At 35.8% G+C, this 16,490-nt stretch overlaps 1 long non-coding RNA gene across 2 annotated transcripts in view; it reads left to right on the top strand.

The window, feature by feature from the left end:
- The window catches only part of LOC130230816 (uncharacterized), a 44,646-nt gene extending 38,609 nt beyond the window's left edge, over positions 1–6,037 (top strand). For both annotated transcript variants that reach the window (XR_008837983.1, XR_008837984.1), the window contains one exon: positions 5,446–6,037. This is a non-coding gene — a long non-coding RNA (uncharacterized LOC130230816). The remainder of the gene's footprint in view (positions 1–5,445) is intronic.
- The last annotated feature ends 10,453 nt before the right edge of the window (positions 6,038–16,490 follow it).

Raw genomic sequence — 16,490 nt, forward strand, 5'->3', positions numbered from 1 at the left:
AAATCTTTAAAAGCAAATTCAGAAGAATCTGTTTAACATTTAAGCCTAAACATGACAAACTCCAGTTCATACAGTTGTAAACAAACATATTTTTAAGCATGAACAGTTGTTTAGCTACTGAGATTTATCTGTCTAGGCTATTATTATGTATTGTAAAACAAGGATTTGAGATTTCTGTAGGAACATTAACATTTTAAAGCACCGTTTGAGGTTTTAATATAGTATTTACCAGTAATTTTGAGTGAACATTTCAGCTTTATTTATTTAGCTTCAATTATTTATCTGTTTACTTTATTTCTAAATAAATTGTGCAGCTGCATCTATATATTTGTAGTCATTTTAAAACCAAACCCAGGTCTTTGAGATATAAACCCAAACATTCTTTTAAAGGCTTTTCTGTGGTGAACAATATTTTGAAGACAGAGATATGTTTTTATTTCCTCTGTTAGACAAAAACTACAATATCAGAGCTCATCCAGCCACACTTTTAAATATATGTACCTGCAAAGAAAGGGAGAGAGAGAGAAAGGAGAGACTGTCTAATGTGTACGTAAAATCTCCAGCGGGGCTCGTGCCAAGTGTAAGTGGTTGAGTGATATTGGCAAAAAGACAGAGGAGGGGAAAAAAAGAGCACGTAAGATTTAGGCATTTTCCTTAATGCTATAAGAGGTTATTGATATTTTGATTTTTGCTGTGGGGCAGCCCATGCTGAGACAGCATCTTTGTAGCCGTCCGTTTATGGGTGAAAGACATGCAACTCGCTCCCAGAAAATCCTCCTCTGGGAAAGCTGAGGTGAGAGAGACAGAAACCAGAATACTTACAGTACAGAGAGAAACAGAGCGAATTGAGACACTGCCAATTAGCAAACCCTCTCTGTCTAACTCTTATTTAGCCGTTGAACTATTTCTGCCCTAAAATTAATCATTACACTAAAACAGATTGATTCTCTCTGTTATTAAAAGAGCCCATTCTGATAATCTTCCAGAGTCTGCGGCCAAATTGCAGCACTTACCCGAGAGAGAGCCTCTACTGTATAAACAATATTTTTAATGACACATTTAAAGCAATAATCTAAAAGTAATCTTAATAATTATGAGCAAACATTACAGTATACTTTTTTTGGATAATAGAGAACAAGAGAGATAGATATACAGAATTTACTACTGTTTGGTGTTGGTGCTTTAGTTTTTTATGCTTCTAAAAGAAGTTTTAAATGTAAAAAGTAATTTTTTCTGTTTAACAGAGAGAAGACTTTTTTTCAACACATTTCTAAACATAATAGTTTTAATAACTAATGACTGATTTATTTTATCTTTGCCATGATAACAGTACATAATATTTGAGATATTATATTTTTCAAGACACTTCTATACAGCTTAAAGTGACATTTAAAGGCTTAACTAGGTTAATTACGTTAACTAGGCAGGTTAGGGTAATTAGGCAATTTATTGTTAACGATGGTTTGTTCTGTAGACTATCGAAAAATATATAGCTTAATGGGGCCAATAATTTTGACCTTGAAAAGTATTTAAAAAAATGCTTTTATTCTAGCCAAAATAAAACAAGACTTTCTCCAGAAGAAAAAAATATTATCAGACATACTGTAAAAATTTCCTTCCTTGCTCTGTTAAACATAATTTGGGAAATATTTAAAAAAGAGAAAAATTCAAAGGGTGGCTAATAATTCTGACTTCAACAGTATATATTATATAACATTACATAATATATGCATTACACAAATACACAAAATAAACTAATACACAAAATATGATAAAACTAAAATCTTAACTAAGCAGTTTCTCAGTAGATTGTGGCTGGAAGCTGCGTAAAACATATGCTGGCATAGTTGGCGGTTCACTCTACTGTGGGGACCCCTGATAAATTAGGACCAAACTGAAGGAAAATAAATGAATGAATGTTCTCCATACCAATAATTACTGCTGACTGAAAGTTTCTTTCATCTGCAATTTGTAAGTGTACTTAATGAATATATTATACATTTCAAAAGGACAACATTTATTGTAAATAAAAATAATATTCATCATTATATTTGTGTTTACTCTTAGTTTGCTGATTCATTTCAATCAATCAATCACCTCAATTTTGAGTTATGTCAATGACAATATTTCTCATATTATTATTTTAGTGTCTGCAATAAATACATTTTTCAAAAGTAATTTAATTTGCATATCCAGTATATTACATGTAAGTAAAATAGGTCTGCTTCTGTGAGAATGTCAAAATACAATCAAAAAAAATTATGTTCCATATTCCTTCAGCATTAATTATATTTATGGAAAATGAATAAACTATTTTACATTTATTTTATTTATTTTAAATATATCAATAATCAGTTATCATGCTAGCTTTTATTATGTTTTGAAAATATTCTGTCAATTAGCTAAATCCGTAGTTTAAGTAGCAAAATATAAGTATTTGAAATGATAGTTAATAAAAATTTCGTGCTACACCATGATCTTTAAAGCTTGCAAAGCACTTGGTAATTTAAGGCTTGGATGTAGCTTCTGTCCCAATAAAACTACGTGCGCACTCTATGCATCTCTATAAAACAATTTTTTCTTAAGAAGTTAGGTGATCAAACACTTATTTTAATGGGTTTAACTGTTTAATAAAGCTGTGTTGTTTAAATGCACCAACCATTATTTGTTATGTTCACTGAAATTGATAAAAACATTCATTTTCAAAAGGGGTGTACTCATTTAAGCTGAGCACATACACATTTTTATTAAAGTTCTATATAAACAATCATTAATATCAGTTGATATTAATAAAAGTATATTTCTGGCAGCTCTTCTGTGTCAGCGCTCATCCCCCAAGACATGACAGTTAATTGATCAGCCCCTTTCCTGACTGAGAGCAGGGTAAATAAATATTAGTCCCTCGTTCACTCTCTTTAACCACCGGAAAGCAGTAATCACAGAAGACCATAAACCTGGCATACAGTACACACACACACACACACACACACGCATTAGTCCTTGGTGCTGTTGTTTAACGAGTCCCTCAGGGATGAAGGGAAGCAGTCCCTCGCTGCTTCACTGGGGAGAAGAGGCCTGTTGCACCACTGTGCTATAGTTTTTGTCTTGGCTGTAATGTATAGGGATACATGCTACTAGATTTTAGTGTGCCACGCTATTAAATTTAATTACAACAAAACTCCAGTTGAACTAGCACACACAGTGGGACACAGTAATAAACACTCTACATGTATGTCTCAGTTTGTATGCGCATGTTTCTGAACATTGAGTCTAATTAGTTCTGGAGATAAAATTAGGTTTCCATAAAATGATTCATTTAAAAATAGTTACACATAAAGGATTTTATTTGACATTTAATCAGCAATAACAGAAATTAATTGTGACTACAATGAATTGTCATGTCTTTGTGGATAAATGTAGACTTTGGTGTTCTTGTGAAAAGCATAATTATTTCAGAAATAGAAATATTTTAAATGGAGATTTACTTAAGTGCATATTAAATGTAATGTTTTAAGAGTTCTTATTAATTGCAAAAAAATGATTAATTAGTTTCCAAATTCATAAATTCAAAATTCATTTTCCTTCAGCTTAGTCCCTTACTTTGTCAGGGGTTGCCACAGGGGGATGATCCACCAACTATTCCTGCATATATTTTACATAGCGGATGCCCTTCCAGCCCCAACCCAGTACTGGAAAAGCAACAAATTTTAAATGTTTAATATAAAATAAATTAATCAATTAGCTGAACTTCAGATTCAGATGCTTTCTATAGTATAAAATAAGGAATCATTGCTTGCAAATTCATAGTTTCCTTTAATGTCTTTGAAATATGCTTAAAGTACTAAATATTTCATAAACATTTAGAGTAAGCTGATATAATTTAAGTTCTGTTAAATTTTTTTACATCTATTTTGTTTAAAAGGCACATAGTTTACCCCTTTTTTATGATTTAATATTAATATTATGGTTCTTCTGAGTGTGCCAGTTTAGGTTCAGTTCAAAACACAGTTCAGATTTTTTTATTATAATGTGTTAAAAAGTGTTATTTCAGGGGCGTGTCAACAGCTCGCTGTTTTAGGGGTGTGTTGCTTCATATGAAAATTAGTTTTGACTTCCCGCCCAACGTAACAAGGGGGCGGAGCCAAGAGCTCCCCCGGTCTGTGTTTGGCAACAGACAGGCAGACAGAGAGAAGCAACGTGAGTGAGAGAGGACCAGCATTCAGCCGTACATGTACAACTCGGACACAGACCAAGCAGAGTACAAAATCATTTGTGTCTTTGTATAGTTTTACAACCAACTGTGTGCTAGTTTAAAGGGCTGAGCTTGTACACAGAAACTAATAACCACGCACACTGAATTAACTTTGACTGAGCCATCGGATGCGCCGCTCGGAGCCGTAACACGGCACACCAGACATGCACATTCGGATGTTATTTAAAATGAAACTATTCAGATGGCGCTCTGTGGCGCATCAGAAACATGAAGTGTCCCGAATCGTGGCTGGTCGCCACGGACAGCCGCCGACTTGAAGCACCGCTGTGTGTACCCTGATAGAAACCTATGTTTAGAATTCTAAAATGCATGGCGCTTCTGGTGTGCGACCTGCAGGCAAGTTCGTTATTTTATTTCCAATGGAGAGATGCGCACATAAGGCAACATGCTCGCACTTTCCAGCTGCACCTAGTTAAGATCACAGGGAGCTTCTGTGACCGCGAGAAATACAAACGGCTGAAGTTTAAGGTAGACGCAATGAAAAGTACACGTTTGCAAACCTACATAAAGTTACAAACAATAATTCCGATTAGAGCGATCATGTGGTGAATGTTGATCTTGTGTTGAGCCCATTGAGCCTTACATCTTAAAATAGAGCAAGGGTGTTCCTTTACTGACATCGCTTTGACTCACACGCTGAAAATGGCGGACGTGAAACAACAAACTGAGGATATGGTAATGCGCGCCTGTCAATCAATATTGGTGGGCGTCAAGTTGCGGTCGGTCTGAAAACAGCTCCAATTGGTCCACCGTTTTTTATGTTAAATTGAAAAAAAGGACTGGGTGTGTTTATATCACCCCAATATGACGGTCTATACACTATACCTACACATATGTCTTTATTTAATAAAAGTTAGTAATATATTAATAAAAACATTGTTTGTTGAAGTTTGTAACCTCCATTAGGAACATAAATTAACAATGAAAAGTACTCATCATAGTACATGTGCTGCTGTGGATGTGACAATAAAAGTGATTTGATTTGATTACTTGAATACATTTATTAATCCGCATTCATTTTTAAATTTTATATTTAAATCTATTCATTTAGCAGATCCAAATTTATCCAAAATTTCAACAGACTAATACTTTTATTATATTTTATGTAACACTTTAATTTAGATCACAATTCTTGCTATTAACTACTGGCTTATTATCTGCTTATTATTAAGATATTCATGGTTCATCCTGCTGGATGTAGCCATCAGAAGATGGGTACACTGTGGTGATAAAGGGATGGATGTGCCAAGAAAATGTCCCCCACACCGTTACGCCACCAACACCAGCCTGAACCATTGATACAAGGCGGGATGGATCCATGCTTTCATGTTGTTGATGCCAAATTCAACCATCCGCATGTCACAGCAGAAATCGAGACTCATCAGACCAGACAAAGTTTTTCCAATCTTCTATTGTCCAATTTGGTGAGCCTGTGGAAATTGTATCCTCTGTTTCCTTTTATGTTCCTTTCCTGCTGTAGCCCATCTGCCTCAAGGTTCAACGTGTTCTGCATAACTCTGTTGTAACGAATGGTTATTTGAGTTACTGTTGCCTTTCTATCAGCTGGAACCGAATGTTCCATTCTCCTCTGACCTCTGGCATCAACAAGGCATTTGCGCCCACAGAACTGCCGCTCACTGGATAATTTCTCTTTTTCGGACCATACTTTGTTAACCCTAGAGATGGTTGTGTGTGAAAATCCCAGTAGATCAGCAGTTTCTGAAATACTTAAACCAACAACCAACAATCATGCCACATTCAAAGGCACTTAAATCCCCTTTCTTCCCCATTCTGATGCTTGGTTTGAACTGCAGCATATCGTCTTGACCATGTCTACAATCCTAAATCCATAGGATTGCCAAAGGAGTTGCTCATATGTGATTGACTGATTAGAAATTTGCGTTAACGAGAAGTTGGACAGGTGTACCTAATAAAGTGGAAGTGTAAATTTCAACTGACTTTGAGACGGCTATGTGATATCACTCAGGTTCTGAACGACTAACAGCTCTTCAGGTACTGTATATCTTGTGAAGAACATTACATTTCATACCCTTTTAACAAAACAAAACAAAACAAAGCATGTGAACAAAATGTGCCATTTTTTTCTGTTAATCATCTCACTGTATAGGATATAAATGTTCTGTAACTGTACCTTCAGTGAACGCCTGACTGTCCTCTTATTCAGTCATCAAGGCTGCATCACTGCGGGCCAATGAAAACACAGCAGTCCTAAAGAATCATCCAACTCAGGGATATGTGACACCATATAGGACAGCATCACCTGTGTACGTACGTGCGTGTGTGTGTGTATGTGTGTGTGTGTGCCTGAGAAAAGTGTGTAGAGAGCTATAAAGAAAGGTTAGTCTTCGGCTTTCAAAATAAACAAAATTCTCAGTGACAGATTCACCTGGTCGTGTAAGTGTGTGTTTTTGAGGAGCTGAAGGAAAGAGTGGAGAGAGAAAAAAGATAGAGAGAGAGACTGAGGTGTCATTTAAGGGTCAGTGCTTGCTCTCACTTCCTGTCTGTATTGATAGTTGTTTCCTGCTGGTGTAGGAAGAGGCAACCGGGTAACAGGAGAGAGTGTTTGCACTGCCACACACTCTGATTGTGTCTGCAGAAAAAAAGCCCTCTTGATAAATTATGAATGAGAGACTGATGGAGGGGATAGGAGGATGAACGAAAAGCGGGAGGAGGGACAGCGCGGGGATGAGATGGGGTGACGTTATGGTGTTATCTCTCCGGCTATACCAAAACAGCTGGAGAAATGAAAGAGAGATAAGTACTGTACACACACACATGCACACACACACAGACACACGCACACAGGCAGGATCTATGGGATTTTTAAATGACCCCAGAAACAGTTATTCATAGATAATAGGTTCTGAATCCCTATTTCATTATCTTGATCTCAGTTGACCTCAAGTGTACTTTCCCCCCAATTTTACTAACCATAAATGTGAATGTTTTTGTACTCGCACGTGTTTTTCTCCATGTGTCATTCCATTTTTAATAAAAAAAAACTTTATATTAATTCATTTACCTTTTTATTAACACGTCACTTTTATTTCTATTGCATTTTATACTATGTAGATGGTGTCGAAGGCGTAACAGTGAAAAACACTCATGTAAACTCAAGTATGTAGATCATATTGTGCAGTGTTTTTGGAAACACATTGCAAATATAGTGAATTATGCAATTAGATTACTTTTTTAGATTACTAAGTACGTAAAGTAATTCATTGCTTTGTTAATTTAAAATTAAAATATTTATAAATCAACTTAGTTAAATAAATCTTTGGTTTCCTATGTATTTACTTACAACTCTCCTATCGCTTTGCTGTGAGAAATCAACAGTAAGTGTAGAGATGTTGTGTGAGCTGATGTTTACTGTAGTTTAAATATGAACATGTTTAAAGGTGATTGTCTTCAGAAACATTTTTTGTTATGCTGGTTGAAAGTCTCTTCACATTCCAATAGTAATGATTAGAAAATGATCTAAATGTATTTATATGTATTTTTATATTCTGGGTAAGGCAAAAGACAAAAAATGTTCATCCAATTAAAATTTGTCAGGCTGACAATTCCCCTAATTCTGATAAGTAGCCCAAACTGTTTGTAAACAAATGTAGATTTGTACATCTGCGACTCAGACAGTCTTCGTTTGCACGTGCACACGCGTTCACGTGCATATGAGAGAGTGACAGCAGTAAAAACAAATGCTGAATCGAAAATCTTTACAATCCTGAATCAATATTGGAGTTACTTTTGCATGCTGGAGGAAGGATGACACCATGGCTGAAGTATTTCTTTTAGACAGGTAATGTTATGTTTTAAAAGTCACGCAAGCTTATGTAGATTTTTTTGTTTATGAATGGGTTATATGCACAGAAGTGTTGTTCAGCCATGAAACGTGCAAAATATAATATAGGTTTTCATTTGAAATTGTAAAGTACTATAAAGTTTTCTAACCGGTGAAAGACATGATCTTGTGGATTGTCTACTGTTATCTTTACGGTGTGCATTCGTGATTTCAGGAGGTGGGGCTTTGGACGGCAGGGAAGGGACCAGATCACCTGCTGCACCTTTAAGTATGAACAGTCATTTAACAAATGCACTCAGATTGTAGTTCTTCTTAAAAAAGGGGCGTCACCATCATATGGCCTGACATGCATATAGTGAGATATTTTCAAGGATCTGTGAATGGGCATTATTTTTAAAATCTAAAAAAAACGTACTCTCAAAGCTAACGTACCCTTAAAAAAAGGATTGTTTTGAAATATTGACTTCATAAAATCTTCTGACATAAAACTGCTAACGATTGATCCAGGAAATTTCATTGTAAAATATGGAAGTGAGGCCTGACAGGTCAGTTGGCATTTCTGTGTGGAGTTTGTATGTTCTCCCCACAGTTCAAAGACATTCAGGTGGATTGGATGAACTAAATTGTATACTATAGTGTATGAGTGTGTGTGTGTGAATGTGAGCATGTATGGGTGTTTTCCAGTACTGGGTTGCTGCTGGAAGGGCATCTGCTGCGTAAAACATATGCTGGATAAGTTGGCAGCTCACTCTGCTGTGGCGACTGCTGATAAATAGGGGACTAAGCCGAAGGAAAATGAATGAAATATGGAAGTCTTATAACATGTATTTTTATATTTACTAAATGTATTGAATCATTGAATACAAAATCATCATCCCTCCTGTCAATTTTATTTTTTAATATTTCCCAAGTGATGTTTAACAGGGAAATTAAATTTTCACATCATTTCCTATGTAAATATTTTCTCTAAAAAAAGTCTTATTTCTTTGAGTTTGGCTTATATAAAAGATGTTTTAAATTGTTTGAAAATAATTTTAAGGTCAAAACTATCATCCCAAAACTATTTGGTCCAATTAATTTCCTAAATAACATGTCTTTGGACTTTAGGGGGAAACCGGAGCACCCAGAGGAAACCCACACAAACGCAGGGAGAACATGCAAACTCCACACAGAAATGCCAACTGATCTATATAGTTAAGTTCTATATAGTTCTACCAAGTTAAGCCTTTAAATTGACTTCATAGTATCTTGCAAAATAACTAGTTAAATATTATGTTCCTTCACAAAATCCAGTTTGGGAAACTCTGATGTAATATGACATCACCTTTTTTTTTTGAATCACTGATTAGAACGTATGACCCTTAATCTTTTGTACTCTTTCACTAACAACCATTTTTATGACCTCACAAATGTAATTTAACACACTGCATTGTCTCTCGTTTTTAAGTTCAAGATACTTTTTTAGCCCAGTAAAGAGGGTGAGAATTAAAGAAAGATGTAACAGTAAACTAAATTAAAGCCTGTCTTATATTTGATCCATAATTGATTATGTTCATGTGGGATGATATGTGAGGAATAAAAAAAGTAAAAAGAATGCGCGAGAAAGGTAGATGGTGGGGGGTGGTGGCTAACAAGCTTGTCTCCTTCTGGATGACGGCTTTGTGACCGCAGGTTGAGCAGAGACGGGCTCGCTTTTCCCTGCTTGATGTTTTGCCTTTTTTTCTTTTTTAATGAGTGTCAGGACTGTTCTTTTTCTTTACAGGGAGAGGAGAGGGGGGGAAATCAGAACAACAAAACAACAAGAAAGCAGAAAGAAAGACCAAAAGAACAAGCGTTTTTGATAAAGTGCTTACAGAGCGATTACTGTGAGTTGTGCAGAGCTGGTGCAGTGCTCACACAGGGCGAGGAAGCATGGCAAAGACATGTGCTCACCTACCATTTGATTCTGGAGAACTAAACAAAAACATCTTAATATGATTTATGCTAATATAAAAAAATTCTATCTAAATTAAAAAGCATCTTTTATAATGCACAGTTCATCCATCATATTTCTGTCAAGTCATCATTCAAACTACAAGTTTCAAAGTGGTCATGAACTGCCTTTTGTTTAGTTTTGTACCATAGATATATCACATACGGACCCTGAGCATGCGTCATTACTGCTGCCACATTTGCACAGTGCTCCCAGGACACAAGTCATTCAACCGCACTAGTCAAGACTAAAGCCAATGAAGATGCTGGACTTTAGTGGTGTGTACGGGTGTAGTAACCATCAAACAAAGAAAACAAAGCATGAAGTCAGAACATTTCAAAGGTAAGATTTCTTTGAAGTTTTTGTATGTAACGCTACTGATGATAATACAGCCACTTACTGCACTGATTATAAGGCAAAGTAGCACCAACTTCCACCAAATTCTAGGCTTATGCTAGTTGTATTTAATAAAATCAGCAAACAATGTAAATGAATTGACAACAAGATGCTGCGCTGCCAGAAACTTGTAACATTGTCGATTAAGTGAAGTAACGGCTAGTTTTTGAAGTAGCTTATAAGGGTGCCTGATAACATAACAGTGCCTGCGCCTCAGTGTGCATACTGTCCACTATAAATTATTGAATATTACAAATGTTATATACCATTTAGATCAGAAAGGTGGATATGCACATTGAGATGAAGGGATATTGATGGTTCACTCAAGTCGTTGGTAATGGAGATTCATTCACAAATGAATTGCTTCCTCTCTTAGAATTAGAAGTAAAAGCGGGAGAGGGGGTGTGCTTGAATGCCTGTGCGGTCACTTATCCATCGATGTAGAAAAGTGATGTAAAATTGTAATTTTCGCAATTTACAAAAAAATATTTGCATACTGACCACTGGGAAAACTCCCGATCCTAGATATATGTATAAATGTTTACATATCTCTGGCTCTGGATGGCCAGTCCTCCACTACACCTATGTTGCCACTCGATTGAATGGGCATTATCAGTGGTTATCTGCTGATAGATATGGGCCAGTAGGGGCCTTCTGCGCCTACTGGTAGGCTCAGAAGGCTGTTATCATCCATCCACTTAACATTCGAATTTGCTGGTTCTGACAACTTTTGATGCTGAAAAATCACTTTAATGAAGTTAGTAATATGCTTTCAGTACTTCTGTAATTTTATGGGTTTATTAGTATATTTTTTATGTGAATACTTTCACAGCTGAAAAGCATTGTTCTGTAAGTCACACATTCACAATAAATCGCATCTTTAGAAGCTCATTGCTTACAGTATCAGCTACCATATCTGAGCTTTATCATTGAAACAAAACAAACATGGCAATTGAACAATCAGAATCAAGGAGCTTCAGGTGGTATTCAATCAGAAAACAAACCAAGCGTATGATGGCAATCTTTTGAACTAATGCCATCTGAAAAAAATGCTATAGTAATTTATAATAAAAACTATAGTGTTTTTGAATCATACTTTAGTGCACTATACTGTGCATATAACAGTATTCACATCTTAAATACTGTAATGTATGGCAGTATTTCCCAACCCTGTTCCTGGAGGCACACCAACAGTACATATTTTGGATGTCTCCATTATCTGACCCATTCATTTCAGGTTTTGGAGTCTCTTCTGATGTTATGATAAGATGATTCAGGTGTGTTTGATTAGGGAGAGGTTGAAAATGTGGACTGTTGGTGTGCCTTCAGGAACAGGGTTGGGAAACACTGATGTATGGTATGTAATGCTGTAGTATTAACCTTCATGAACTGATAAACAGTAATAAATACTATAGTTTTTACTACACTAAACTGGTGTATTGTAGTAAAATATATCCTGTAGTTTTGAAACAACATGTAAATAACGACAGTATTTTCATTTTTTTTTTTTGGAGCAAATCCATGTCAGATTTGAGTGTGAGATGCTCCAATTTTTCAGCAGATTACTTTAAGTGAGAGGTTTTAATACGGAGCGGCAATCCTCTCAGACTCATGAATCGCACCCGAAGGAGACATGATGAAATGGACAGACAGTATTTGAGGGTCTTCACGCTCATTCATCACATCCGCGCTCACACATCCAGAGTCCCTCACCACAACGTCTCTTCATTAAAGTGCGTCTCCTGTCAAAGCTACGACGATTATCCAACCTTTCAAGTGACTGGAGAGAAGCGACTGAGCTCTTTAATAAAGTGATGAAATGAAAAACAAAAGGAGGGAACAATGAACACAGGCTATTATTCTCCCCCAAACTGACTTTTATCTGCATTTAAGATGTGACAGGAGATAAATAATGTTTCACTGGCTGTCAGCAGTGTTCTTTACTGTTGCAACACTGAGGCATTGCAAAGTTTTTAGCGCCTTTTAAAATGCGTATCCTATTGAATTCTTCATGAGAAACGTGAACGTGAAAAAAATAAACACACCGAAAAGCCATGAACAAATGAGACCAGGCAAGTTGCGGTCTACTTAACAGTAAATAAGACTGACAAAGACAACAGAGGAAGTTCTGTTGATCCTTTTGGTGAATATAGGGAATGAAATCCACGCTGAGCTCTCTGTAATTGCTCTTGAAAGCCAAACTACAGGCTTTCTCTTCCTCGCATCATCTTCTCTTGTCCTTCTCCCGTTATTCCACCTGACCAAGGCCTGGATCCTTCCTGACTGTTGGAGAGGTTGTTTGGAGATTTGTGGTGACTGGTAGCTTTTTAGGTGCTGCCACAATGGGAGATATAAAGACTGTGACAGTTGCTGTGCTGCCCCTGCCTGGCCTTGTCACCTTGGTTATAGTCTACCTTTAGTGTGTGTCAGTGTCGGGCAAACATACCCACACATACTGACTATACCAGTGAACTCCACTCAGACATGCTAGAAAGAGGCCAAAAAATTTAAAGAACATTCTGACGACCCAACAAAACAAGCCCTTTACACATGGTTAATTTACAGCATCAAGCCAAAATAACAATGGGCTCTGTTTTAACAATTTAAGATCTAAAGAGGTGCACTTAGCACATGTACAATACACTTTTGCCATTTTATAGATGGGAAAATAGTTGGTGCACCCAGTGCATGGTCTAAAAGGGGTTTCCTTATTCTGTTGATGAGATATGGGTGTGTTTTGAGTGTAACATGCATTAGACCAATTAGGTTCTCATCTCCCGTTCCCTTTTAGACTGAGTTTTGCTAAAGCATTTTATATGCTAGTTACATGGTGGAGTTTGTAAGCAGAAAAACTGAATGTTTCACTAGTGAGGAAAGGATTCTGCTTATCCCTAAGGTTAAAGCAAACTGTATGTCACCATCTACGGAACGAGTCAGATTCCACCAAAGCTTCCAACATAGGCTCATTCTGAAAACGTAGCCCTATATCCATTTCTGGAGATTGCAAATTATGTAGCCAGAAGTATGCATGGCTGCATTTCATCTTTAAAATGAATGCTATGGGGCAGTATGACGCCTTTACTTTGACGCTTGCCAGCTGTACGATCACCTCACAGCAAGAAGGTCGCTGGTTTGAGCCCCGGCTGGGCCAGTTGGCATTTCAGTGTGGAGTTTGCATGTTCTCCCCGTGTTCTCATGGGTTTCCTCCGGGTGCTCCGCTTTCCCCCACAGTCCAAAGACATGTGTTGTAGGTGAATTAAATAAGCTAAATTGTCTGTAGTGTATGTGTGTGAAAGAGTGTGTATGGGTGTTTCCCAGTGTTGGGTTGCGGCTGGCATCCGCTGTGTAAAACATATGCTAGATAAGTTGGCAGTACATTCTGCTGTGGCGAGATGATTAATACAGAGACTAAGCCGAATAGAAAATGAATGAGTAAATGAAATCAAATGACCCATAATCACACTATAGTTACCTTTTTTATTGACTTCATATTATAACGTATATCTGTTTTTTTGACCTTCGCTAATTGTTGATGCTGGAAATAGGGATTTTTATTGAAACATGGAAGACTCTGTTGGTGTTCATTAATGCTTTTTCATGGACCTTAGGGGTTTCTTCAATTGTTGTGACATAAAACCCCCTTATTTTTTTAGGATTTTGGTCATCTCAAAGATATATATATATATATATATATATATATATATATATATATATATATATATATATATTTATATATATATATAATAACAAGGAATAAATTAAATGAAAAGTTAAATGTTGTTTAAGTCTTTGATCCACTGTTGGATCAGCAACATACACAAAGATTAACGATAACTAAATTTTACAATACTCAGAATCAGATTACTATTACTTCATATTGATTAAATATCATACATAAAGATTTATAGCTGTGATATGATGCCTGAATCATATAAAGTGGCCCTCAATATTTATTGATTCTGGAAATCTCAATCATAAAATAAAAATCTATATATACCTGATATACTTTGGCAGTGTAATGCAATTTTTCTGTTTAGTCATTTTTGTTAATTTGCTAAATTTTTAGTCAGCCCTTTGACCCAAAACAATTATTGGTGAATCAAAACTATTTTCACAATGTTTTATTGAGTTGAATTGAATAATATTTCAATTATATGGTCAAACCTAATCTAAACGTTCAAGTAGGAGTCTAAAATGTGTAAATAACTCAAATTCCACACACACAGTACATACGTAATACAGATACAAATAAATTATAAGCAATGTTTTTTGTTGAATTAAATGATTGGTTTGTGTGTATACCTCTCTCTCGCTCTCTGTGTGTGCGTATGTGTGTGTCTGTGTGCATGTGTGTGTTCATGAGCGGTGGATGATTAGATTTCCATTAATGAGAGGGGATAATAATGGGGTGGGTGGACGCTTCAGTATGGGGGGTGAATTAAAACAGCATTGACTATGTGGCAGTGCATGCTATAAATTAGGTGTGGTGTGGTCAGTCTGCCAAAACTCCATTACATCTTCCTAGCCATCCCAGATTAGAATATCCCTCCATCCCTCCGCTCCTTTAGCCCTCCTCGCTCTCCCTTCAGCACAGGCCTGTGGCCCACTGCGTATAATCAAATTAATTAACATTCCCCAGATCTTTAGCTCGTTAATCTATTTGTAGCGGTCAGCATAAATGCATCACAGTCTTTTTTTTCAGGCTGTGGTCGTATTCATGAAGAAAAAAAGAAACAAGGCTAACAATCTACATGCACATTTACCATTTACAGCACATACAATTGACTTCTGTTGCTTTAAAAGACAGCATTTATTTACCCATGGTGTTTAAAGGTTTGGGGTCAGTTAGAGTTTTTAATGGAACAGAAGTTTAATATGTCAATTTATTAGTTCAAAACTAAAACAGTAATTTGTGAAATATTAATCGATTTAAAAATTAAATAAATACTTAAATAAAACCTATTACAGATTTTTTCAATTGTTTGGCCACAAATTTCAGAACCCCGAGGTTCAATTTGTCTGGACACAAAATTCTAAACAATCACTAATTATAACAGACTCTCCAGTGTTCAAAACTCTGCATTTGCAGGATCTTTGGTTCACATAATCCTTTTATCATACAGATTTTACAGGAACTCAATTTTAGATCACCACAATACACATTGTTTCAATAAACAATCATTAAATATTGTTGTTTACATGATATGATACAGGTTTGATTATGGTTTATACTTAAATGTAGAGGGAATAGTACAAACAGTGGAATCACTGAACTAAAGTTTTATACATGGAATCATAATGTAGGGTTACTGTAAACAACAACAACAACAGAATAGTAAAGTTCTAATGTTATAGGTAATGTATTTGCACATATATGTACATATTTGTAATTCTAAAGGTTGACAAAAAAGGCATTTTTTGCAATTATCTTGACATGTATGGCATATTTTATATATGTGAAATTCAAATATGAACTAGTATGTCACATGTGCATTTGCATATAGGTATTTCCATATATCAGATTTCTATTTGGATCTGTGTTTCTATCAGTCTGGTTTTGTGGATTTTTTGCCACAGGTTCTCCTCCACATAACAGTGGTGATTTTATTAGTCAGACATCTTGAAAAGAACCTTCTGTCAATGTGAACCCAGGCCTGACATTGGTCTGCTGTTATTGGACTTTCTTGCAGTAATGACAAATATGAAAACGTTGTCTGTAAAATGGCTAAATGGAACATAGAAACCATATCTGACAAAGAATGAGGATGAAATCTATATATCGAAAATATAGTCCAGCTGGATCAATCTTCTGTAGTAACTGATGTCATTTCATTAATCCTGAAACATCTTCATCAGTTTTTATGCATCAAGAGTAATGCAACAGTTATTTATTATTTTGAGCACTTGTAACAGTTGATGGTTACATCATGTTAATTAAACAAATACAAAATTATTTCAAATGTGATGTGCGAGTTGCATTTTGAAATGAGATGAATTTGATGTTCAGTTGTATTGTATTTAAAATG

The sequence above is a fragment of the Danio aesculapii genome, chromosome 6, assembly GCF_903798145.1.
Source record: "Danio aesculapii chromosome 6, fDanAes4.1, whole genome shotgun sequence".
Lineage (NCBI taxonomy): Eukaryota > Metazoa > Chordata > Actinopteri > Cypriniformes > Danionidae > Danio > Danio aesculapii.